This window comes from Scyliorhinus torazame, chromosome 2, assembly GCF_047496885.1.
Source record: "Scyliorhinus torazame isolate Kashiwa2021f chromosome 2, sScyTor2.1, whole genome shotgun sequence".
Lineage (NCBI taxonomy): Eukaryota > Metazoa > Chordata > Chondrichthyes > Carcharhiniformes > Scyliorhinidae > Scyliorhinus > Scyliorhinus torazame.
In genome coordinates this window covers 37,353,702-37,378,724 of record NC_092708.1, presented here as the reverse complement: position 1 = coordinate 37,378,724, position 25,023 = coordinate 37,353,702, and positions in this window count along the sequence as shown.

The following is a 25,023-nucleotide window of genomic DNA, read 5'->3' as shown; positions in this document are numbered from 1 at the left end:
ATTGAGACGGGGCAAGACAAGGTCCTTGAGAGGCCATTAAATGGCAACTTAAGGTCCTTAATAGGTGAATGGGTGGGTTTTCTACCAAAGGCCCTGCCTGTCGAAGCGTGAAACTGCGTCTGGGTTTGGGTGGGTGGGTTCCTGGGGGGATTCCCTTCCACCCCGCCTCAGAATCCACCTTCTGGGGAGCATAGAATTCTGCCCTGTATCATAATTTGGTAAATACCCCCATCAGATCCATACCTTTGAGCATGTTCGTATCTGCTTAGCCTCAGGTTTTCTTATTTAACTATAGTGTATTAAATCCAAGAACCACCCTCGGCCACGCTTCAATTGAAGTCAAAATATGAAGAATTGGACAACAACTTCAAATGTTGTCATATCAGTGGGTTAGAAAGGATGTTTGATTCGGGAATCAAGCGGCAAATTAAATTTATTTGTTGCTCATATGAACAAGGCATTATTGCATCGAGGAGCTGGTTTAGCACACTGGGCTAAATAGCTGGCTTTTTAGGCGCCGGAATGTGGTGACTAGGGACTTTTCACAGCAACTTCATTTGAAGCCTACTTGTGACAATAAGCGATTTTCATTTCATTTCATTTCCAATGAAAATATCAATAGGGCACATAGTGAAAGAAGGAAGAGGGTGTTTTGGGGCAGTGGTTTAGAATGGTCTGGTTACCGGCTGAACAGTTTGATTAGAACAGTTAGATTTTGTTCGTACTGACAGAACATCAATGTTAATTTTTGTGAAATGGTTTCTAAAGTTGCTGTTAACAAAATAATAATAATAGATAACAAAAATTTACGCCTGACAGCTTAACAAATTAACTTGTCAGTTTGAGCAGGGGGATGTTTAATTGTTTGCAATTCTTTTGATAGATGCAGGTCAGTCACTGAATAAAAATAGACACAATTTGGCATTCTAACCAATCAACAATTTACAATGCTTGCTATTCATCTTTAATTGTCTTTATGTCTCTGTGAGTGTGCACACGCAGCCAAATCATTATTTTGTCATTTAAATATGTTAAAATACCGTCGTCTCTATGCACCAAATAAAGTTTATATTTTCCAACCTTGACACGAGCTATTGGCCCATGTAAATACACTTCCAGCAGTGCTGTTGAGGCATGTTTTCCCTATTATATGTTGCTTTGTGCCACACATCATTTTCTACCTGACAGAACAGTTAATCAACCTCATCCAATTAATTCAGTTCTCGATCCCAGTGTTTGAAGGTGTTAGAGAGCCAGATACATTGGCCCAGCACCTGGTTTCTGCACCTTCTCTAGAAAGATGCTTTCTGTTCCCACTGTACAGCTGACCATGCAAATCCCCCTCCTGGTGCCCATTTTATCCGATATTGGTGGCGTTTTTTTCCCCTTTCATGTGTTGTTCCTCTCACCATTAAATTTACCATCATATCTTTCTCCTCAAAAAAAAAACAACCCTAGCGTCTTTGCAAGCCACCATCCCATCCCCAACCTCCCTTTCATTCCCAAGTCTTTGGATGTGTTGTTGCTTCCCAAATCCAAATGCCCATTTTCCCCGCATCTCCATGTTTGAATCTCCGCTACAGTACTAAAAGAGCTCTTGTCAAAGTCACAAATGACATCATATGTGACAAAGGTAAACTATCCTTCAAAGTCCTTCTCGACCTGCCTGCAGTCTTTGACATGATTGACCACCCCCCCCTCCACCAATGACTGTCCACCGTCGTCCAGTTGGGTGGGGCTGCTCTCACCTGGTTCCATTCTTATCTATTCAGTCGTAGCCAGAGCGCCAACTACAATGGCTTTTCTTCCTGCTGTGGCACTCTGGTGTCCCCTAACGATCTATTCTTGGCTCCCTCCTATTTCTGATCTACATATGCTGCCCCTCAGCAGCATTGTCGAAGAACACATTGTTAGTTTTTAATGTACACCGACGACGCCCAGCTCCACCTCAATGCCATGTTTCTCGACCCTCTTCACTGTTGATAAGTTATCAGACTATTTATTCAATATCCAATATTGGACGCGCATGAATTTTCTCCAATTAAACATTGGGAAGGCTGCAGCCATTGCTTTTTGCCCCTGACCCAAACATCATTCCATCGTTACTGACTCCATTTCTCTCCCTGGCAACCAACTGAGGCCAAATTCAGCCTGCTCACAACAATAGTGTCAGGTCTGACTGTAACATGATTCAATATTTGTTCAGTCACAAAGACCCCTCAGTAACACCGCCCCACTTCACCCCCCCTCAGCTAATATGCTGCTGAAATCCTTACCCGTTGCTTTGTTACTGCGAGACTTTAATAGTCCAAAGTACCCATGGCTGGTCTCTGACATTCCAACTTTTGTAAACTTGAGGGCACTGTGGTAGTATGCATTAGGGGTCATGTGGGACTGTGAAGCCGTGATGTCATTGGCTGACAGATCCCGGGTCCTGGTTGGCTGTTGACCTCTAGCTCCGCCCTGAAGGTGGAGTATAAGAACCAGGAGTTCTCCCCCGCAGGCCAGTCTGCTACTGAACTGCGGGGAACAAGTCACGCTTAATAAAGCCTCATCGACTTCATCTCTATTCGTCTCTTGTGAGTCTTTGTGCGCTACAATTTATTAAGCGTGCTTAAAAGAACTATGGAGCTCAGGATCATCCCGGAATGCCTGAGGATCAGCCCCAACACAGTGAACTCAGCAGCAGTTTTCAAACACTGGCAGACTTGTTTCGAGGCCTACCTCAGAACGGCCCCCGGTCGGGTAACAGAAGACCAGAAACTACAGGTCCTGCACTCGAGGGTGAGCCCGGAAATTTTCCCTCTCATCGAAGACGCAGAGGATTTCCAGACGGCGTTCGCAGCACTAAAAAGCATCTATGTTCGCCCAGTGAACCAGATCTACGCACGCTACCAACTCGCAACGAGGTGGCAAAGTCCCGGAGAATCGATAGATGAATTCTACGCCGCGCTACTAATTTTGGGACGGGCCTGCAGCTGCCCGCCGGTAAACGCGATGGAACACACGGACATGTTGATGCGTGATGCTTTTGTGGCTGGTATGAACTCTTCCCAAATCCGCCAAAGACTTTTAGAAAAAGAGTCGCTAGGACTCTCAGAGGCACGGGCCCTTGCAGCCTCACTAGATGTGGACGCGTGAAATGCCCGCGCCTACGGCCCCGATCGTGCGGCAGCCCCTTGGGCTCCTTGGACCCCCGTCACGACAAACCACCCCTCCCCCCCACCCCACAGGCTTGCGCGGTTCAGACGCCAAGTCGTCCCGGGGGAGCCCGCTGCTATTTCTGCGGCCAGGCGAAACACCCCCGGCAGCGCTGCCCGGCCCGCGCAGCGATTTGTAAGAGCTGCGGGAAAAAGGGCCATTTCGCGGCTGTGTGCCGGTCCCGGGAGGTCGCCGCTGTCCCCGGCAAACAAGGATTCCTGCGCGCTTCTAACGCTCCCCAACCCCCCCAGCGCCCCATGTACGACCCGCAGGCGCAACCACTTTGGGTCCCGGCCACCGCTGTCCAGCGCCCCATGTACGACCCGCAGGCGCAACCACTTTGGGTCCCGGCCACCGCTGTCCAGCGCCCCATGTACGACCCGCAGGCGCAACCAGTTTGGGTCCCGGCCACCGCTGTCCCCGGAGAACAAGGCGATCTGCGCGTTTCTGACGCTCCCCAACCCCCCCAGCGCCCCATGTGCGACCCGCAGGCGCCGCCATTTTGGGTCCCGGCCACCACGAGGGGAGGAGGGGTGCCGCCATCTTGGGACCCCCCAGACCTGTGCGACGCATGGGGACGGCCATTTTGTCCACCCCCGCCACCATCTTGTGACCCCCCCAGCCATGTGCGATGCATGGGGCGGCCATTTTGTTCACCCCCGCCGCCATCTTGGACGGCAACAACGGACCCCAGTGTCGACGACTCCACGGGGTTCGAGGAAGACGCTCAAGCACTACGATCACGTCTGGCCTCAATGACGCTGGACCAAGCACGGCCCCGGACGCTCCAGGCGACGACAACAACGGTGCTGATAAACGGGCACGAGACACCATGCCTGGTCGACTCCGGGAGCACGGAAAGCTTCATCCACCCCGACACGGTAAGACGCTGTTTTTTGACCATCCGTCCCAGTGCGCAAAAGATTTCCCTAGCTGCAGGATCCCACTCCATACAGATTAAAGGCTTCTGCATAGTGACCCTAACGGTGCAAGGGAGGGAGTTTAAAAACTACAGGCTCTACGTCCTTCCCCAACTCTGCGCGCCCACATTACTGGGATTAGATTTCCAGTGCAACCTGCAGAGCCTAACGTTTCAATTCGGCGGCCCAATACCCCCACTCACTATCTGCGGCCTCGCAACCCTCAAGGTTGAGCCCCCATCCTTGTTTGCAAACCTCACCAGGGATTGCAAACCCGTCGCCACTCGGAGCAGACGGTACAGCGCCCAGGACCGGACATTCATTCGGTCCGAAGTCCAGCGGCTACTGAAGGAAGGCATAATCCAGGCCAGCAACAGTCCCTGGAGAGCACAGGTGGTAGTAGTAAAGACAGTGGAGAAGCAAAGGATGGTCATAGACTATAGCCAGACCATCAACAGGTACACACAACTAGATGCGTACCCTCTCCCCCGCATATCCGACATGGTCAATCGGATTGCCCAATATAAGGTCTTCTCCACCGTGGACCTCAAGTCCGCCTACCATCAGCTCCCCATCCGCCCAAGTGACCGCAAGTACACAGCCTTCGAGGCAGACGGGCGATTATACCACTTCCTAAGGGTCCCATTTGGCGTCACAAACGGGGTCTCGGTCTTCCAACGAGAGATGGACCGAATGGTTGATCAACACGGGTTGCAGGCCACGTTCCCGTACCTCGACAACGTAACCATCTGCGGCCACGATCAGCAGGACCACGACGCCAACCTCCAAAAATTCCTCCAGACCGCTAAAGCCTTGAACCTCACATACAACGAGGACAAGTGCGTGTTTAGCACAAACCGGCTAGCCATCTTGGGATATGTAGTGCGCAATGGGATAATAGGCCCCGACCCCGAACGCATGCGCCCCCTCATGGAATTTCCCCTCCCGCACTTCTCAAAAGCCCTAAAACGCTGCCTGGGGTTCTTTTCATATTACGCCCAGTGGGTCCCCCAGTACGCAGACAAGGCCCGCCCCCTAATACAGACCACGACCTTCCCTCTGTCGACAGAGGCTTGCCAGGCCTTCAGCCACATCAAAGCGGATATTGCAAAGGCCACGATGCGCGCCATCGACGAGTCCCTCCCCTTCCAGGTCGAGAGCGGCGCCTCCGATGTAGCTCTAGCGGCCACCCTTAACCAAGCGGGCAGGCCCGTGGCCTTTTTCTCCCGAACCCTCCCGCTTCAGAAATCCGCCACTCCTCAGTGGAAAAGGAAGCCCAAGCCATAGTGGAAGCTGTGCGACATTGGAGGCATTACCTGGCCGGCAGGAGATTCACTCTCCTCACGGACCAACGGTCGGTAGCCTTCATGTTCGATAATGCACAGCGGGGCAAAATTAAGAACGACAAGATCTTAAGGTGGAGGATCGAGCTCTCCACCTTCAACTATGAGATCATGTACCGTCCCGGAAAGCTGAACGAGCCGTCCGATGCCCTATCCCGTGGCACATGTGCCAACGCACAAATTAACCGCCTCCAAACCCTCCACGAGGACCTCTGCCACCCGGGGGTCACTCGGTTCTACCACTTTATAAAGTCCCGCAACCTCCCCTACTCTGTGGAGGAGGTCCGTACAGTCACAAGGAGCTGCCACATCTGCGCAGAGTGCAAACCGCACTTTTTCAGGCCGGATGGTGCGCATCTGATCAAGGCTTCCCGTCCCTTTGAACGCCTTAGTCTGGATTTCAAAGGGCCCCTCCCCTCCACCGACTGCAACATATACTTCCTGAACGTGGTGGACGAGTACTCCCGTTTCCCCTTCGCCATCCCCTGCCCTGACATGACAGCGGCCACAGTCATTAAAGCCCTTAACACCATATTCACACTGTTCGGTTGCCCCGCATACGTCCACAGCGACAGGGGGTCCTCCTTTATGAGTGACGAGCTGCGCCAGTTCCTGCTCAGCAACGGTATAGCCTCGAGCAGGATGACCAGCTACAACCCCCGGGGGAACGGGCAAGTAGAGAGGGAGAACGGCACGGTCTGGAAGACCGTCCTACTGGCCCTACGGTCCAGGGACCTCCCAGTTTCATGGTGGCAGGAGGTCCTCCCGGACGCTCTCCACTCCATCCGGTCACTACTGTGTACTAGCACTAACCAAACGCCTCATGACCGCCTCCTTGTCTTCCCCAGGAAGTCCTCCTCTGGAACGTCGCTGCCGACCTGGCTGGCGGTCCCAGGACCCATCTTGCTCCGAAAACATGTGCGGGCGCACAAGTCGGACCCGTTGGTCGAGAGGGTTCGCCTACTCCACGCGAACCCGCAGTACGCTTACGTGGAGTACCCCGACGGCCGACAGGACATGGTCTCCCTGCGAGATCTGGCGCCCGCCGGCAACACGCACACCCCCCCGACACCAATCACCCCCTCCCTGCCACCGGCGCACCCCGCGAGCGCCCCCTTCCCGGGAGGATCGGTCCTCCTCCCAGGTCCGACCAGAAGTGAAGCTGAAGCAGAAACCGTAAGGCTCCCGGAGACGACAACACGGGAACAAGCACCACCACCGGGGCCGAGGCGATCGACAAGGACGACCAGACCGCCCGACCGACTCGTGGCATCGATGTAACACTACAATGTTGTGGACTTTAACGAGAACTCTTTCCTTTTCCCCCTTTTACTGTAAATAGTTCAAAACAAAAAAAAAAACCTCTGTACATACTGTGATGACATGCAAAAGTTTTCCTCCCAGGACCAGCCTTGTAAACCCTTACCACCATACGAAGCACCACCCCGTCGGGTTCATTTTTAACAAGGGGTGAATGTGGTAGTATGCATTAGGGGTCATGTGCGACTGTGAAGCCGTGATGTCATTGGCTGACAGATCCCGGGTCCTGGTTGGCTGTTGACCTCTAGCTCCGCCCTGAAGGCGGAGTATAAGAACCAGGAGTTCTCCCCCGCAGGCCAGTCTGCTACTGAACTGCGGGGAACAAGTCACGCTTAATAAAGCCTCATCGACTTCATCTCTATTCGTCTCTCGTGAGTCTTTGTGCGCTACAGGCACCAAAAACTCTGCTGCCTCTATGTTAAACGACACCAAGTCCTGTTCACAAACTACCCCTGTGCTCGCCGACCTGAATTGTCTGCCAGTCAAACAATAGCTTGCTTTTAAAATTCTCATCCTTGTTTACAAATCCCTTCATGGATACCTCCAGCCCCACAACCCTCTGGAATACCTGCTTTATCCGTGTCTGGCCTCTTGAGCATCCCGCATTCTAATTAATCCACCATTGGTGGCTGCGTCTTCAGATGCCTAGAACCTAAGCTTTGAAGTTCATTTCCTACACCTCTTTGCATCTCCATGTCTTTCCTCCTTTAAGACACGTCTTCAAACCTATACCTTTGGCCCAACCTTTGGTCATTTGACTTGTTCCTCGGTGTCATATTTTGTTGATAATGCTCTTATGAAGTGGTTGTATTATGTTAAAGCTGCTGTATAAATATAGGTTGACATTGTTGATGACGGACAGATTAAATTGTCTTGCAGCACAGCTGCACCAGCACCGTGAGGGCCATTGTTTCCTCTCCTAAACCACAAAGTTTTGGCATCCAACATGACTAACCATGCAACAGGGGGGAAAAGAAGAGGCCAGCGAAGACAGGGGCAGTGCAGGAGCCAGAAGACAGTCCTGCTAAAGCACTCTGGCAGACAGAAGGGTACATATAGACAAGACCATCGTCTAAGCGCTGTATCTGTTAAATTCACCAACAATTTGGTCTGTGTCTGCATAGTGCATCAGCACGATTCACTTTTGCTAAATTAACCATTATTGTTTCAATTTTTTCCAGACCGCTGGGGTATCTCTCAGTCTTAGATATTGTCTTCCCTTATAATTAGATTCACAAACTGGAACTGAGCTTCGATCCCAAATATCCCAATATTGCACCCCGGAGATGTATCACTGGATTTTGTGATTTGTTTTGCACAGGCCCTCCTTTCTTTTTCGTCATCTCTCATATTATGCAGTGGACATCTTGGCCTTCACGGTGGCCAATTTCCTTGAAGTGACAGCTGCGATCCTTGAAAAGCTGCTGCTCTGACAGCAGGCCCAGTCCATGGCATGAATTCATGTTGAGAGGACCCGGGTTCGAATCCCTCGAATCCTGGGTCACTGTCCGTGTGGACTTTGCACATTCTCCCCATGTCTGCGTGGGTTTCCTCCCCAAAACCCAAAAGATGTGCAGGATAAGTGAATTGGCCACGCTAAATTGCCCCTTAATTGGAAAAAACAATTGGGTACTGTAAAAAAAAAAATTTAATTTTAAAAATGAATTCATGTTGAGCACATCATTAGATTGTTACTGGAAGATGTGACACTGGTTGTTCCCGGTCTTTGCAAAACTTATCGTGTGCCAGTTCCAGAGCCTGAGAACTGGGAACCAATGTGGGTAAGACAAAGTTAAGACAGAGATCATCCATGAAACAAATGAATGGCAGAACAAGCTTGAAGGGCTGAGTGGTCCGATTGGCTGAAGAAACACCAAGACAATTTCTATGTGTGAAGTTAAATTTCTCCCCATTTGCCTGTGGTCCTGAAGCATATAACCCCTATTTCTCACTCTGCTCTTCACGACAGAGTGCTCTCCAACTGTCGGGAATTTTAACTGTTGGCATATATTAATTCCTTTACAGTTATTCAATATGGTAGCCCACGGGGATGGTGTAGCACAGTGGGCTAAACAGCTGGCTTGTAATGCAGAACAAGACAAGCAGCGCGGGTTCAATTCCCGTACGGCCTCCCCAAACAGGCGCCAGAATGTGGCGACTAGGGGCTTTTCACAGTAACTTCATTGATGCCTACTTGTGACAATAAGTGATTATTATTATTATTATTTAGGGCAATTGTAGACCACAGGTGAATCTTACCCTCTCAAAGCAAACTGTTGAAGGATCTTGATGTCCAAGAATCATATTTGAATTGCGAAAACAACAACATACAGTGCCATTAACATACAGTAATAGGCACTTCACAGGATCAGTACAAAAGATAACCCGACACCATGCCACACAAGGAGATATTAGGGCAGACAGACAAAATGTTTGGCCAAAGAAGGACGTTTTAAATGTCGTCTTAAATGAGGACAGTCAGATATAGAATTGGAAAGGTGCAAGAATGATATTCCAGGGCTGAGGCAACTGAAGGCATGGACACCAATGGGGATGCACAAGTGGCCATAATTAGAGAAGTACATCTTAGGGGGTATGGGCTTAAGCAGATAACATTGATAGGGAAGGGCGATCCCATAGAGAGATTTGAAAGCAAAACCGAGAACATTAAAATCGAGATCACGCTTGACTGGCAGCCAATGCACAGGATTCATAGGGCAATGGGACTTGTAAGTCCATTGCAAGCTTATGACATCTGTTAAAGATGGCAGATTATATGAATAAAGCTATTGCATTAAAATAAAGGGGAAATGTATTTTGACTGCATGCATCCAGGGGTACTTTCACCAGGCTACCTTACAGTCCCGGAGGGAACTATCGGACTACAGAAATAGGGTTAACGTACAGATTCTCCAACCTGCATTTACCATTAGCAAGACTCTGGACTGGAATGAAGTTTGTAAAATAAACCGCATAATTGCGGCAATATTTTTTTATTTTACTTTATTTGTAACAATAGCAGCTCGTCATCACTTCCCCCAAGGCAATTAGGATTGGGCAATAAATGCTGGCCTAGCCAGCAACAGCCACATCGCATAAATTAATTTTAAGAAAAGATATAGGGCGGGATTTACCGGTCCCACGCCGGGGGGGGGTGCTGTCAACGCAAAATCCCGTTGACAACGGCAGTCCTGGAAGATCCCGCTGGCTGCTCGCCTCCGCTGCTGAAAGACACGTGGCGAGGTGGTCGGTAAATCCCGCCTACAGTGATGCCAACCATGTGACATTTGCACAAGCATTTACCGATTCTCCAAGATAACCTTGTATTGCATCTGCATAAAATTTAGCAAATAAATGGATATCTTAATGAAAGTTACAAACATTGTTGTGACTGGATACAAGTAATGTTCAGGAAAGATATGTTGAAAATCCGAAAAATCAATTTCTCCCAACACTAAAGTATTAACAGATCACGTTGTCAAATTTTGAGCAGCACAGCTTCTTGGCAGTCTTGCCACTTTTGATTTTTCGATTACTGGCTTGACAAGTGAAGACATAGCTATTCAAACTCATGTCAAAACAGATGATTGAACCCTTGTACCCTGCAATGGTTAGAACATACTTAAAACATTGTGCACATTTTTGGATATTGCCTTCTTCGGAAGAATATTAATGTGTTGGAGAGAGTTCAGAATGATACAGGAGGAAGATTCTGTGGTAAAAATGATACGCTGTGAGGATATGTCCCAAGACCGCTGAGCTTCTCCGACTCTGGCATCTCACACATCCCTGATTTTCAACCATTCATGGCTGGGTCTTCAACTTCCATGCAGATCCTACATTGTAAAATTCCCTCCCCAAGCCTCCATCTCTCTATTGCTCTTACCTCCTGGACAATGCTCTGTAAAACCTCCCTCTTTGTCCCTTGTCCCAATGCCTCTTTATAGAAACATGGAAACCTAGAAAATAGAAGCAGATGGAGGCCATTTAGCTCTTTGAACCTGCTCCGCCATTCATTATGATCATGGCTGATCATCCAACTCAACAGCCTAATACCGCTTTCCCCCCATATCCTTTGACCTCCTTCGTCCCAAGTGCTATATCTAACAACTTCTTAATAACATACAGTGTCTTGGTTTCAACTACTTCCTGTGGTGACAAATTCCACAGGCTCACCACTCTCTGGTTGAAGACATTTCTCCTCATCTCTGTCCTAAATGGTTTACCCCATATGCTCATACTGTGACCCCTGGTTCTGGACACCCCCACCATTGGGGAAATATTTTTTGCATCTACCCTGTGTGGTTCTGTTAGAATTTCATATGTTTCTATGCGATCCCGCCACATTCTTGTGAACACCAGTGAAAACAATCCTAACTGACTCAATCTCTGCTCATACGTTAATCCCACCATCCCAGGAATCAGTCTGGTATACCTTTGCTGCACTCCCCCTATAGCAAAAACACCCTTCCCCAGATAAGGAGATCAAACCTGCACACAATACTCCAGGTATGGCCTCACCAAGGCCCTGAATAATTGCAGCAAGACATCCCTGCCTCTGTACTCGACTCCTCACGCAAAGAAGCCCAGCAAACCATTTGCCTTCTTTACCGTCTGCTGTAGCTGCAAGCTGATCTTCAGTGATGTAAGGTTTTCGGGCAATTCGGCCCTTTTGGAGAAACTCAGAGACTGTAAACTGACTTTTCAGCCAAGAGAACAGAACCAGTTTTCCCAGCAGGCTTGGTCCGCTGAGCTGAGTAGGGACATAAGCACATAAATATTTACAAACACCCCCCTAGGAGCTACAAGGAAGAAGGAGCCAGACAACAAGATAACATCAAAACACAGACAAAGGGGCACGGGAATACACAGGAGGCTTGCATGCAAGCAGGACAATGGGATGGTCATAGCCCCATGCAAATGTAAATGACCTGGCCTCCACCAGAGCAGAATCCAATCAACACCCCATCAACATAGCAGCGATCTCCAGAGCAGATGGAAGTCTTTGAAAATCTTCAAGGGAGCTCAACCTCGTTATCTCAAAAAACAGACTGGAGGCGGACCTAGGGGAGGTACTCCCATCTCGACAGGTCTGACCGGCTCAAAGGGGGCAGGACCAGCGGGAACTTTAAACCTTACCTTTTTCAATGCAAAAGGGGCTGGCCGACCACAGGACAAAGCCAGGTAAAACAATATAAAAGGGGCTGTGTTTTCGATTGGGGGTCTCTTCGTTCTTGGCTCGACCTCTACACCCCTGACTTGACCTCTGCAGCCTGTGACCGTAAGTACCCTGCAGCAGCTTACGAAACTCCCTTGACTTTAATAGTGGTTGAGGCTTTGGGGAAGGGAACTTGTTTTGTGCCTTGTGATATTGCTAAAAACTGTGTAATCATAAGAATTTTCGTTGTGTCCGCTGTATTACTTTTGAATAGACTTAGTTGTATTAGAGCATAAGATTTTATTGTGTTTCTTCTGTTGATGATTTTGACCTGGGTTTTGCAATAAACCTTGATTTGATGATAATTGGAGTCGTTTAAATTCTTCAATCTTTCACCAGCGATCTCTGACCAAGTCATTGTTAAAATACTCCTCACCTTAATTCCGGGTTCAAGAATCGAGGGTCATCTTGAGCGATTCACTCAGGACAGACTGCTGGTTAGGAAATAAACAGCAGTGTCCTATTCTCTCTCTTGGGAAAGCTACTCTAGTGGAGTAGGAACCGGGTGGGTGTTGTACCACCGGCAAGAGAGAGAATCACCTGGGTATTGGTAGGGGTCTGGAGATCTGTGTGATATAAGTCTCAGGCTGTCGGTTAGGAATAAACGGCAGGCTTGAATCAGTGCTCTCTTCAGTGGAAGTGTCCCAGCGCGACATCCCCTGGCCTCTGAAGTTTCAGTGCCAGCTGGAGAGAGACACACACAGATATTCAAACCCCAGATATCGGCCCAGTAGTGGAGTAGCGGAGATGGCACCCTCTACAATGGCGACCGGGGCAGGAGCCCGGTGGTTTGGAGTATGTGACTTGGCAGAGGGGGTGAGGGAACGAAGCAAAATGGAGGAGAGAATATCCTCGTATTTGTGGCAAAAGGTCAACCTCACCAAACCTTGGATTTCAGAATTAATCAATGCGGAGCAACCGGTAATGGCAGCGGCTGCATGGACAGACAGTAAGGCGCACAAAAGGCACTTGGAGAAGGCAGTTTGGCTGGTTTGCCTGTCCGAGCAGGTAGTCAAAACAGAGGATAGGGTCGAAGAGTTAGAGCAGGAGTTGAGAGAAGTGAGGGCCAGCGCAGGGGACAGCGCTAGCGCAGCGGAACGACTGCGGGAAGAAATGGCAGAAATGAAACAGGAAAGCGAGTCTAACCGGTGTGAGAAGGACTATCTCCACTGCCAGATAGTGGAGGGTAAAGAAAAGGAACGGAGGCTCCAGGAACTCTATGCTCGGAGTACAGAGCAATGTAGGAAGCTGGAGGGGAAGTTCCGGGACATCCAGGCAGCGTACCGAGTGGCTCGCGAGGAAGTAGGGGACTGTGCCCATGGGCCGTGCCAGGCACGAATAACGGAGTTGGAGGAGGCCTTGTCCAAGGTCAGGGGACAGATACACCTGGTAGGTCCAGGGGGGTCCCCAAGGGGCAAGGTGCTCCTCGCAGCGGATGATTCCCCACAGGCCAAGGGGAAGAGACCGCCTCCTGAGGCACCGGGATCGTGCCCGGGTCGGCAGGCGGGGAACGGACTGCACGTTCAGGGGCAAGTCCAAGGGGGGTCGGCAGGGTACCCCCAGCTGGCGGCGTGTCCGCCTGGTTTCGTATGTGGGTCCCCATGGGATGGGGACAGACCGCTGCCTGGGATGCCGGTGATGGGGCCGGGTCAGCAGGTAGGGTTTGGACCGCCCGGTCAGGGGCAGGTCCAAGGGGGGTCAGTGGTGTATCCCCAGATAGCGGCGTCTCCTATATGGGTAGCTAGCCCGGGGACAGGGGGGCTACCCAACGAGGCAGGAGAGCTGGACAGTGGGGAGGAGGAGCAGGAACCCCAGGTAGGGCAGATGTGCCCTGTCAGGCAAAGGAGGTATGGTCCCCCGGCGGGGATGGCAAATAGGGGACCGGTTGAGGGCGACATTATCGTTCCTCATGGGGCATCCGCGCTCAGGGGGATGGTGGCCCACGTTCCCAGACTAACTCCAAAGGGGGATCCGTCGCTGCATTTTATGGAGGTGGAACAGGCTGCCAACATCAATGACTGCGACGAAGGGGAGCAAATAAAGATGCTCCTGATAACCCTAGATGCCCAGCTATGCAGGACAGTGACCTCTGGGAATGGGGGAAGACCTGACACCTGGGCGGCAGCACAGACTGCTGTTCTGGAGGCAATGGGCTTGAATCTGGGGAGCCCTTTCATGAGGGTGGGGGAAACCAAGCAGCAACCAGGGGAATCTCCCACCATGTTCGCAGACAGACTGTGGACTGTCTATATGGAGGCATGCGGGATTCAAGCGGATAGACGGAATTTAGGGGAAAGAACCGCCCACTGGCTGAAGACCCTAGTTGCCAATTGTCTCCCTAACGTTAGGGCAAAAGCCGAACACTGGTTCGACCCGCAGACCCCGGCCCTTAACGAGGAAGAGGTCCTCAGGAAACTTACCCTCGCATATCGTAATGGGGAGAGGGGTGAGGACAAGCCCCTTAAGGGCAAAGTGCACGAAATCGTGCCAGCAGCCCCTAAGAGAGAGTGGAAGCATGAGGGCACCCGGACCTCGGACAAGAAACCGGTATGCTACGGGTGTGGGAAAGCCGGGCATTTCAAGAGGGAATGTAAAAACCCCAGCAAGCAGGAGAGGGCTCCCGCAGTAGAGAGTCAGACCCCGGTGGCAGGAGCAGCTGCTCCGGAAACCTTCGAGGTAAAGAAACTTTTAGCCTTTTTGCAAGGCTCAGGACAGGTGGCCATGGCAACGGGCCAGGGTCAGCCCGCCCCCGCACCCAGGGAAGCCTCCGAATGACTAGCCCCTCAGCAGCCCACCTTTCTATGCCCACTGGAGTATGGCCCGTGCGGGAGACCCTGGGTCAAAATGGAGGTCCAGGATACGGTCGGGAGTTACCTACTGGACACAGGTGCTTCCAGTACTATAGTCCACACGGACAATCCCCGAGCATCCCCTCTGTCTAGCGGGGTACCCTATAGTCTCATTGGCTTTACCGGGAACGAAAAAGTGGGTTTTTTCTCTGTTCCCCTGTCTATCAGGTTAGGGGCACTCCAGGCGCACTGGAAATGCGTCCTGATGAGATGGGAACAGGAGGGGAAAGGGATCTTAGGAGCTGATTTCATAGTGGCTCATCAGATCCTGGTGTAACCTAAGAAATCACTGCCTGTGGGGTGCAGCAACGGAAGGGACTGAAAGGGAGTTGAGGGTAATAGACAGAGCCCAGGAGAAGGGAGCTTTGTGCGTGGTACAGCCAAAGGAAGGGTACGATCTAGAAGCCCTGGAGAGGAATACCCCGGAAGAGTTCAGGGAGTATGTCCGCAAGAATCTGGCTGCTTTTGCCACCCACAAGCATGATTGTGGGAGAGTTACCGGGACAGAGGTCAGGGTAGATGGGGACCCCATGTCCCAGCCCCAGAAACAGTACCGCTTCCCCCGGGAAGCAGAGGCAGACTTGGAGGTGGCCCTAAACTCACTGGTGCGGCAAGGGGTGTTGAGGACAATTGCCACCCATGTAAACTCCCCGCTCTGGCCGGTGAGGAAGCCGGACAACTCCTGGAGGGCCACCGTGGACTACAGAGTCCTGAATAAACACATTCCGGCCTGCGCCCCAACGGTGGCGGCCGTGGCAGACTTGTTAGGAGAAATTCCAGCATCCGCCTCAATTTTTACGGTGCTGGATATTTCAAATGGGTTTTGGTCCGTCCCGGTCAGAAGGGAAGACCAGTACAAGTTTGCCTTTACTTTTAAGGGGCAACAGTACACCTGGACCTGTCTCCCGCAGGGATTCCACAACAGCCCGAGCATTTTCCATCAATGCATGGCCGAATGCTTAAAGGGTTTCAGTGAGCCACACAAGCTGGTGCAGTATGTGGACGACATCCTGTTGTTCACCAGTACTAGGGAGGAGCATGGGCCCCTAGTGGACGAGCTGTTGGGGATGTTACACAAAGGAGGGCTGAAAGTTAACCCTAAAAAGGCACAGATCGGGCTAGGAGAGGTGAAGTTCCTGGGGTTAACCCTGAGAGCTGGGGAGAGAGGGATTGACACCGCCAGGAGACAAACAGTGCAGGAACTCCCAGTCCCCGTAGATGTAAAGGGGATACGGTCCTTTTTAGGAATCACCGGCTACTGCAGGGATTTCATTGAGGACTATGCCACCACAGCAGCGCCTCTGCTTAGGCTGCTGCACAAGGGGGTGGAGTGGGACTGGGACAGCAAATGTGAGACGGCGTTCGTCCAACTCAAGCAGGACTTGCAGAAAGCCCCAGCCCTGGGAGCCATTAACCCCCGGGAGGAGTTTTTCCTGGAGGTGGCCGCAGGCAGCGATGGCCTGAGTGCTGTGCTCCTCCAGACCCGACATGGCAAGTTGAGGCCGGTGGTGTACTCCTCTCGGGTCCTCACAGACGTGGAGCGGGCATACTCCAACTGTGAGAGGCATCTGCTGGCCACCCACTGGGCGGTAAAGCGAATGCAGGTATTTGTTAGGATGGGCCCCATCACTCTCCTGACACATCACACCCCGACCCAAATGCTGCTGGACGGCCGGATTAAGGACGGCACGGTCAGCAGCGCCAGAATCACCAGGTGGACCCTCCTGCTGTCTCAAATGGCCCTTCAGGTAAAAGGGCTGAATGAGCCACAGCTCGCAGCCAACCTAATATACCCCGGGGAGCCACACCACTGTTCCGTAGAAGGGGTATGGGAGGTAGGGTTCGGACTCCGGGCAGGGCTGCACCCCACAGGAAGGGAGATCTATGTGGATGGGTCCAGTACGGTAGCGGAGGGCGTCAGGCTCACGGGCTGCGGGATCTGGGACCCCGATGCCGACATAGCCCTGGCCCTTAAACTCCCCCATACACTCAGCGCCCAGCAGGCAGAGCTGGCAGCAGTGATGTATGTGGTGACCCACCCCGACCGTTTTCCCACGCCGTATACCATCTGCTCAGATAGCATGTTTACATGTAACTCCTGCACGGAGTACCTGGCTATCTGGTCCCGCCGAGGATACACCTCCTCGGATGGGAAGCCACTGGCCACAAAACCCCTCCTCGAGAAGATCGTGGCGGCAGTTGGGCAGGGGGAGGACAGGTATATCCTCAAGGTGAAAGCTCACTCCAAAACAGAGCCACGGGGCGAGGGGAACCAGAAAGCAGACGGCCTGGCTCGAGAGGGGGCTAAGAATGGGATAGCGTGGGACCCGTACGAAGAGGGACAGGTAGCGGCCGTTACAAGACAGCCCCAGAGGGGGGATGGGACGAGTTTGGCCCCAGATCTGGCCACTGCCCAGGGACAGGACCCCGAGCTGAAAAAAGTCATAACGGCCATGGGTAGACAGGAAAGGATAGAGGGGCCCTATGGGGGAAAGGATATCACACTGAAGGAGGGCATGCTCTTCAGGGGGGACCAGTGGATAGTGCCTTCCCAGCACCATAGGGAATTTATCGAAATGGCCCATGAGAGCCCCGGAGCGGGACATCCCGGCCCTGAGACCACCTGGCAACGGGTGGAGAGGGTGGGGTGGTGGCCGAGCCTCCGGGACGATGCTCGCGATTTCTGCGCGAGCTGTTTGGTGTGTGCTACCAATAACCCGGATCCCAAAAAAAGAAAGGTCTCGTTGGGGCACATCCGCAGGGTGGAGGGGCCCTGGCAGTCGATACAGATCGACTATATTGGACCCCTTCCCCCAGCGGCAGGGGGTTACAAGTACTGCCTGGTGTTGGTGGATATTTTCACCAAGTGGGTAGAAGCCTTCCCCTGCCGAACAGCCACCGCAGCAGGCACAGCCAGGATACTGGTCAGGGAGGTATTCTCGAGGTGGGGACTCCCACAGTTTGTGGAGTCAGATCAGGGGAGTCACTTCACGGGACAAGTGATGCAAGCGACCCTGAAAGTCCTGGGGATTAAGGCAAAGTGGCATGTGGCTTATAACCCTCAATCCTCAGGTCCTGTGGAAAGGTTAAATAGGACCATAAAGGAGAGGATCAGGAAAGAAACAGGCAGCTCGCCCAACCGGTGGGTAGAAATCTTACCCTTAGTTTTAATGGGGATCCGGGCAAGCCAGTCCAGAAGCACAGGGTACTCCCCGCACGAGCTCATGACAGGGAGAGTCATGAGAACCCCGATCCATGTCAGGGTACCTTCCCTGACAGAGGGGCAGCTTAGGGAGGTAAACCGAGACAGGTTTGCTAAGAAGCTGATGGAGCAGCTAAAGGAAATTAACTGGCAGGCAGCGTTTAATATGGGGACCCAGCACCGGAGGAACAAGCTGCTACTCGAGCCCCACACTACCCAGGAATGGGCCATAGGGGACCAAGTAATGGTCCGGAATTTTGCACGGGTAGGAGCCTTTGAGCCACTGTACGCGGGACCGTACAATATAGTGGACAAGGCCAGCCCCATGGTTTACGCAGTACAGCTCCCCCGGAAGATTAAATGGTTCCACGTGAACCAGTGCAAACTGTTCGACCCCACCAGGGCCGGTAAGAGCAAGGTGGGGGGAAGACTGGGGGTGGTAGTGGAGAAACCCCCCGTAGAATTAACGACGGTGGGGGAGGTCCCTAACTCCACGGTCACACAACCGGTGACAAGGTGCTGTCCCGAAGGGGCAGTCCCAAAGAGACCGACAGTGCTGCAAGCACCCAGCCCAGGGACAGGAACGATTCCCAAGCCCTTACCTGTGGGTCAGGTGGCCTGCCTTAGTATAGAGGCTAAGGAGGCGGAGGAAGTGGAGGTATCACCTTGGGTTTGGGAACCAGTCAGGGGACGAAGGAGCAATCGGGTCTCCAAGCCCCCGGTAAGATGGTCCCCATCACACCTCCCTAGAACCCGGTCCCGCAGTAAGGGGGCCCGAGTAGAAGGGAGCGATGAGGGATCACCGAACCCTGTTGGGAAAGGAGAGGCAAGGGGCAGCCCGAACCCCCGGGAGGGGACGGTCTGGCCCGAGCCGTTGGACCAAACAGGTGGACTGCCCCAGTTTAGCGGGGCACAGTTTTAATTTGGCCACCCGGAGACGGGTGGCATTGTATATAACATATTCCTTTTCCTTTCCCCCTGCTAGTTCTAATTAGTGTGTAGTTGTGTGTGAGGTATTTAGGATCGTGGGGACACAGAAGCGCCTGGTGCAAGGGTAAAATGATGAAGCAACAGGCACTAGGACCCTGGTGCAGCCGGGCTGTGAACACAGAATCACAGACAGGCTGCGGCAACTTCAAAGCGGGAGCTGCTGCTGGATAGCGGCAGGCACTAGGACCCTGGGGAGCCGGGCTGTGGACACAGAATCACAGACAGGCTGCGGCAACTTCAAAGCGGGAGCTGCTGCTGCCGCTGGATAGAACCCATGCACTTTAAGGTAGGTAGGGCTGTAGAGGCAAGGATGTGTTTTGTCTGTTTTACAGATGGGGCACCCGACGATGTGGAGCTTGCTGATGATCTTGGCGATGGTGGGACCGGGAGAACTCCGCAGAGGCGAGACAGAAGAGTCCTTCGACTGACCGGGTTAGGGTGACTGAGGGCAGGCGGGTGTGTTCAACCTGTGAGGGGGACCTTCCTTTGGGGAGACGGTGGTGGCCCAGGAAGCTGAGGCTGGACATGAGGGATCGGTCCTCGGACTGGGAACGGACTGGACAACACCTACCGGACCATCACGGGGTCACCGGGTAGGATCACCGTTTGCGGGGATAAGGGGCGGGCTTCTGACCGGGGCATTTATTGGTGTTCATGGGGATCTACCAAGGCATGTCCACAAGGGGCATTAATCACTTTTGTAAGGTGGTGGCAGAACCCAGGGAACGGGATAAATTGACCGCAGTGGGGAGGGATGTGTAACGCCCAGGGAAGGGATGACTGTAGAAGCTACCGAACTGCTGGTTCAGGTAAAGCGACCCCTGCCCACAGCCCAACCGATCGACCCTCACAACTGTCCGATCACCACCAGGGGGGGGCCTGAGAATGGTTTAGTGTTTGCCCCCACAAAGGAAATGTTGTACAGGGGGTACATTATGCTGTCGCCTCAGTTGGACTAAACCTCTCAGCTGCAGGTATCGACGATGGAGGATAAATGAAGAGCCCTCAACGGGAAGAAGCGGAGTGCAGCCAAGAAAGGAGGATCCTTGGTGAAATAAACAGATGCAATTGTAAATAGTTGTATGGATTCGCGTGAAATGTGTACTTGATTGTGATATATGTACAGGGACCTTACGTTTGGGGTCCCGGTGAAATGTGTACTTGATTGTGATATATGTGCAGGGACCCTTACGTTTGGGGTTCCGGTGAAATGTGTATATGTTACTGTGTGTTTAAATTAGATATGGTCTTGTCTTTCCCTTTCATTGAAACCAGGGGTAGCCTAGATTAAGGGAACTGTCTTGGGAATTGTAATTTCGCATGTTGCTGAGGGGGGGACCTACGGTCCACACAAAGGGAAACAATTGCCCTTCACCTGTGTCGATACGGTCCAAGCAGGTAGGGACGTATCGAAGGGGCATCTGTAAGGTTTTCGGGCAATTCGGCCCTTTTGGAGAAACTCAGAGACTGTAAACTGACTTTTCAGCCAAGAGAACAGAACCAGTTTTCCCAGCAGGCTTGGTCCGCTGAGCTGAGTAGGGACATAAGCACATAAATATTTACAAACACCCCCCTAGGAGCTACAAGGAAGAAGGAGCCAGACAACAAGATAACATCAAAACACAGACAAAGGGGCACGGGAATACACAGGAGGCTTGCATGCAAGCAGGACAATGGGATGGTCATAGCCCCATGCAAATGTAAATGACCTGGCCTCCACCAGAGCAGAATCCAATCAACACCCCATCAACATAGCAGCGATCTCCAGAGCAGATGGAAGTCTTTGAAAATCTTCAAGGGAGCTCAACCTCGTTATCTCAAAAAACAGACTGGAGGCGGACCTAGGGGAGGTACTCCCATCTCGACAGGTCTGACCGGCTCAAAGGGGGCAGGACCAGCGGGAACTTTAAACCTTACCTTTTTCAATGCAAAAGGGGCTGGCCGACCACAGGACAAAGCCAGGTAAAACAATATAAAAGGGGCTGTGTTTTCGATTGGGGGTCTCTTCGTTCTTGGCTCGACCTCTACACCCCTGACTTGACCTCTGCAGCCTGTGACCGTAAGTACCCTGCAGCAGCTTACGAAACTCCCTTGACTTTAATAGTGGTTGAGGCTTTGGGGAAGGGAACTTGTTTTGTGCCTTGTGATATTGCTAAAAACTGTGTAATCATAAGAATTTTCGTTGTGTCCGCTGTATTACTTTTGAATAGACTTAGTTGTATTAGAGCATAAGATTTTATTGTGTTTCTTCTGTTGATGATTTTGACCTGGGTTTTGCAATAAACCTTGATTTGATGATAATTGGAGTCGTTTAAATTCTTCAATCTTTCACCAGCGATCTCTGACCAAGTCATTGTTAAAATACTCCTCACCTTAATTCCGGGTTCAAGAATCGAGGGTCATCTTGAGCGATTCACTCAGGACAGACTGCTGGTTAGGAAATAAACAGCAGTGTCCTATTCTCTCTCTTGGGAAAGCTACTCTAGTGGAGTAGGAACCGGGTGGGTGTTGTACCACCGGCAAGAGAGAGAATCACCTGGGTATTGGTAGGGGTCTGGAGATCTGTGTGATATAAGTCTCAGGCTGTCGGTTAGGAATAAACGGCAGGCTTGAATCAGTGCTCTCTTCAGTGGAAGTGTCCCAGCGCGACATCCCCTGGCCTCTGAAGTTTCAGTGCCAGCTGGAGAGAGACACACACAGATATTCAAACCCCAGATATCGGCCCAGTAGTGGAGTAGCGGAGATGGCACCCTCTACAGTGACTGGTGCATGAGGACACCCAGGACTCATTGCACATTCCTCTCTCTTAATTTATGGCCATTCAAATAATAGTCTGCTTTCTAATTTTTTGCTACCAAAGTGGATAACCTTGCATTTATCCAAATTATACTGCATCTGCCATTCATTCGCCCACCCACTCAACTTGTCTAAATCACACTGAAGGATCTCTGCATCACCCTCACCCTCCCACCCAACTCGGTGTCATCTGCAAATTTGGAGATATCACATTTTGGTCTCTCATCTAAACCATTCCAGCTCCGATCTCTGAGGAAGACCACTAGCCACTGCCTGCCAATTTGAAAAAGACCCGTTAATTTCTACTCTTCATCTTGTTGCTAACTTTTGGTTGGTTCAATTGGCTCTGTTTTTGCTCTCGAGTCGCCAGGTATCTTTATGATACTGCCACGAGGTTCAAGTTCAAGTAATGATCAATAACTCAATACACCAATTAGTAAGATTCAAATCAAAGCACATTTATTATACACAGTAAATCGCTACCCATGCATAAATTCTACTTCTAAGCTACATCTACAACTAACAGGCCTATACTTAGCTTCGGACTGGCCCACCAGGTCAGGGGAACAATGGCCTTTCGTTCGGGTTCTGAGTCTGCGGGATTCAAAAGCTGGTATGGACTGGTAGCTAGGAGCACCTATCTCATAGCGAGCGTTGACTTGAGACTTACGGTCTTTTGGCGGTAGCTGAACAGGTCACTGTCAAGGGTTGGTTCGCGTTGCTGAGTGACCCTGTCAAGAAGGACGATTTGAACTTGGGGGCTTCACTTTATAGTCCCCAGGGGCTTCCCGCCTTTCGGGGCGGACCCTGTACCTGGTTCCAGGTGATTGGACTTCGTTCCAATCGCTTGGTTCGATTTCTCCAATACTGGAGGGTTCCCTGATCGATGGGCGGTCTTGAGGTGTCCGTTAACCTCTTTTGTGTTGGCTCCTGCTGGTGCGGAGGAGTCTGGCTTGGCCTTGTTTATCCCAAATGTTTCGATTGTTCCCGGGGATCGCTCATTAGTATGTAGATGGCTGCTACATTATTATGCAGATGGGTGCTTATATCGATGCTGTCTGGGTTTTTGCAGAGTTTAATACACAGTAAACTTGCACCTGCTAGTTTCTGCCTCTGTTGGCTGAATTTCCCTGCAGCCTTTGCTATTCTCCATTTTACGTCAGGGGTTGGCCAACCCAGGTGGCTACAATCTCCTGTCTGCCAACCAGTTTTCTATCCATCTCAATACACTAAACCTAATCCCATGCGCTTTAATTTTACACGTTAATTTCTTGTGCGGGACTTTGTCAAAAGCCGTCTGAAAGTCCAAATAAACCACATCCACTGGCTCCCCCTAATCTCGTCTACTAGTGGCGACACAGTGGTTAGCACTGTTGCTTCTCACGCCAAGGACCTGATTGGATTCCTGGTTTGGGTCACTGTCTGTGTGGAGTCTGCACGTTCTCCCCGTGTCTGCGTGGGTTTCCTCCGAGTGCTCGGGTTTCCTCCCACAAGTCCCGAAAGACGTGCTTGTTAGGTGAATTGGACATTCTGAATTCTCCCTCTGTGTACCCGAACAGACACCGTCGTGTGCCGATTAGGGGTTTTTCACAGTAACTTCATTGCAGTGTAAATGTAAGCCTACTTGTGACACTAATAAATATTATGATTATTATTATTAGTTATATCCTTGAAGAATTCCAGTAGATTGTTCAAACATGATTTCCCATTCATAGATCCATGCTGACTCTGTCTGGTCCTGGCACTGTTTTCCAATTGCCCTGTCATAAAATCTTTGTCAATGAATTTTAAAATTGAAAAACCATATATCAAACGTCTGAAATTCCTGAATAGGTTAAGGCTTTCTGCTTCTCCAAACCCTCCATTACATGCATAAACACACCCACCCACACGCATTCAGACAGAGAGACACACTATCTAACACACCCACACACATCCAACTACCCACACACCAACCCACACATTTACATACACACATAAGAGTTCCTGATTTTCCACCCATTAAACTCATTAAAAGGTCAAAATGATCAAAAGCTAAAGACTGTCTCAAACCTTTGGCCAGCAGCTTTTCATCCGGTGAGAGTGGATCAGGGCAGGGTGTGCTTAGACACAGTTGTAGATACCAGCACCCTCCACTGACCACTTTCATGACCCTATTACTATAATTACAAACCAGTCCTTCACTGTCACTGGTGGATTGACCTCCTTCGAATTTCCAGAACTCAATTAACAAATTAAGAACTAATCTTAAATCCATGAACAAACACAATCCATTGAAACTCTCCAGAGAAACAAAAATAAATCAACACAAAAGCTTGTATAACAGAGGAACTGTATTAGAGTTACTCAATTAACAATTCACAATTGATTGATGAGTTCACACATTTACGCAGCGCAATTACAGAATGCAACAAAGGAAATACTTCTGCTTAACGCAACAAAACCAAAATTAGCATCTCACAACGCAAAGATTAATTTTGATTTCAAACATTTTAAAGCATTGATACACATACACTTGTACCACCTCCTCCTCCCAAAAAACTGCAATGAGTCAGACAAAGCTGAAGTAAACACACAGTTCATGAAATTACAGGAATTACAATTCTCTCATCTTGGTATAGATTCATAGAATTTACAGTGCAGAAGGAGGACATTCGTCCCATCGGGTCTGCACCGGCTCTTGGAAAGAGCACCCTGCCCAAGGTCAACACCTCCACTCTATCCCCATAACCCAGTAACCCCATCCAACACTAAGGGCAATTTTGGACACTAAGGGCAATTTATCATGGCCAATCCACCTAACCTGCACATCTTTGGACTGTGGGAGGAAAGCGGAGCACCCGGAGGAAACCCACGCACACACGGGGAGGAGGTGCAGACTCCGCACAGACAGTGACCCAAGCCGGAATCAAACCTGGGACCCTGGTACCAAGGGTTACTATACCTGGCAGTGGAAATTCGGTGTAAAACTGCATTAAGTTAACATGGCTGCGAACAGACTTTCTCCTCTCACCAGTTCTAATGTTGACTACAATTGTTGCTCCACACACTGTGGTGTGCAAGGCCTTCCCCTTTCCTCTGAAGAATGATCTGTTTTTGATGTTCACTCTCCTCACCTCCACTTCATGATAGCTTAAGAATCATGACCGTTCTTGAGGATGAAGTAATTACCTTGTTTTCATCT